Source organism: Oncorhynchus nerka, linkage group LG4 (genome assembly GCF_034236695.1).
Source record: "Oncorhynchus nerka isolate Pitt River linkage group LG4, Oner_Uvic_2.0, whole genome shotgun sequence".
Taxonomy (NCBI): domain Eukaryota; kingdom Metazoa; phylum Chordata; class Actinopteri; order Salmoniformes; family Salmonidae; genus Oncorhynchus; species Oncorhynchus nerka.
The window spans coordinates 100,967,885-100,969,738 of record NC_088399.1 but is presented as its reverse complement, the minus strand read 5'-3'; the positions used below and the strand labels follow the sequence as shown (position 1 = coordinate 100,969,738).

The following is a 1,854-nucleotide window of genomic DNA, read 5'->3' as shown; positions in this document are numbered from 1 at the left end:
TAAAGTGATGGAGGTGGGTGTGTAGGAGAGGTGGACAGTAACATAATGCTTGAAAGGGAAGAATTTAAAAGTTTGAAAAAAAGTTTGAGTTGGAAAAGTGTACAAGAGAGGTTGTGATAGAGATGTTGGGTTTGAGAGAGAGAGAGAGAGATAGAGGGAGAGTGAGAGAAACACACAGAGAGAGAGAGAGAGATAGAGGGTAGGGAATAATGAGCAGATCCTTCCCAGGTTCTTGTTATTGTGGTGGTGTGGCTCTGTGCATTTCTGTGGCTTCCTCTCTCCCCTGGTTCAAGGGAGGGGGCAAGGGAGCGAGACAGAAGGAGTGCCCCTGTGTGGGAGAGAGTGAGTAGTAGCAGCCCTATGAGGGAGGGAGAGAGGGGGAGGGAGAGAGGGAGTTGGAGCAGCCCTATGAGGGAGGGAGAGAGGGGAGGGAGGGAGAGTGTAGGAGCAGCCCTATGAGGGAGGGAGAGAGGGGAGGGAGAGAGTGAGTAGTAGCAGCTCTATGAGGGAGGGAGAGAGGGGAGGGAGAGAGGGAGTAGGAGCAGCCCTATGAGGGAGGGAGAGAGGGGAGGGAGGAAGAGTGTAGGTGCAGCCCTGCGAGGGAGGGAGGGAGTAGGAGTAGTCATGCGATGGAGGGGGGAGTAGGAGTAGTCATGCAAGGGAGGGAGGGCTGGAAAGAGAGAGACAGAGTAGGAACAGCACTGTGAGGGAGAGAGAGAGAGTAGGAGGAGCCATGTGAAGGAGAGAGGGAGAGAGAGACAGAAAGAGAGGAAAAGTAAGAGCAGCACTCGATGTAGAGACGGAAAGAGAGAGAGAGTGAGTAGAATCAGCACTGCGAGGGAGAGAGAGTATGAGATGCCCTGTGAGGGAGGGAGAGAGAGTAGAAGATGCCCTATGAGTGAGGGAGGGAGAGAGAGAGAGAGTAGGAGCAGCCCTACGAGTGAGAGAGGGAGAGATAGAGAGTGTAGGAGATGCCCTGAGAAGGAGGGAGGGAGAGAGAGACAGTAGGAGATGCCCTGAGAAGGAGGGAGGGAGAGAGAGACAGTAGGAGATGCACTGTGAGGGAGGGAGGGAGGGAGAGTAGGAGCAGCCCTATGAGTGAGGGAGGGAGAGGGAGAGAGAGAGAGTAGGAGATGCCCTGAGAGGGAGGGAGGGAGAGAGCGAGAGAGAGAATAGGAGATGTCCTGCGAGGGAGGGAGGGAGAGAGAGACAGTAGGAGATGCACTGTGAGGGAGGGAGGGAGGGAGGGAGGGAGGGAGAGTAGGAGCAGCCCTATGAGTGAGGGAGGGAGAGGGAGAGAGAGAGAGTAGGAGATGCCCTGAGAGGGAGGGAGGGAGAGAGCGAGAGAGAGAATAGGAGATGCCCTACGAGTGAGGGAGGGAGAGAGAGAGAGTACAAGATGCCCTGTGAGGGAGGGAGGGAGGGAGGGAGGGAGGGAGAGGGAGAGTAGGAGATGCCCTGCGAGTGAGGGAGGGAGAGAGAGTTGCAGCAGCCCTACGAGGAAGAGAGAGAGGGAGAGTGCTAATGTGTTGAAGAAGGAGGGGGTGTAGAGAAGAGGTGCACTCAATCACTACTGAGCCACTTCAGCTCACATCTCAAACCCAGCAGCTCCCTCTCTTCTCTCTTCCTCTTCTCCTCTGTTCTGCTCCTCTCTTCCAGGTGAATGAACGAATACAGCCTGAGAGAGAGAGAGAGAGAGAGAGAGAGAGAGAGAGAGAGAGAGAGACAGAGAGAGAGAGAGAGGGAGGAAACACAAGGCAGCAATACAGGAGGTTAGTAATCAGCTTGGCGAGTTAGCAGCTTGTTTCCTGGAGTGAGTCGTCCCAGCTGAGCACCGTGGAGAGAACAGGAACC

General features: G+C 55.1%; 1 protein-coding gene across 2 annotated transcripts in view; it reads left to right on the top strand.

The window, feature by feature from the left end:
- The first annotated feature begins 1,476 nt into the window (after positions 1-1,476).
- LOC115125061 (angiopoietin-2-like) overlaps positions 1,477-1,854 on the top strand; it is a 154,496-nt gene continuing 154,118 nt past the window's right edge. The window contains exon 1 of one of the 2 annotated variants that reach the window (XM_065018064.1): positions 1,477-1,772. The gene's annotated coding sequence lies outside the window, so the exon portion shown is untranslated. The other variant, XM_065018062.1, reaches the window with a different exon arrangement.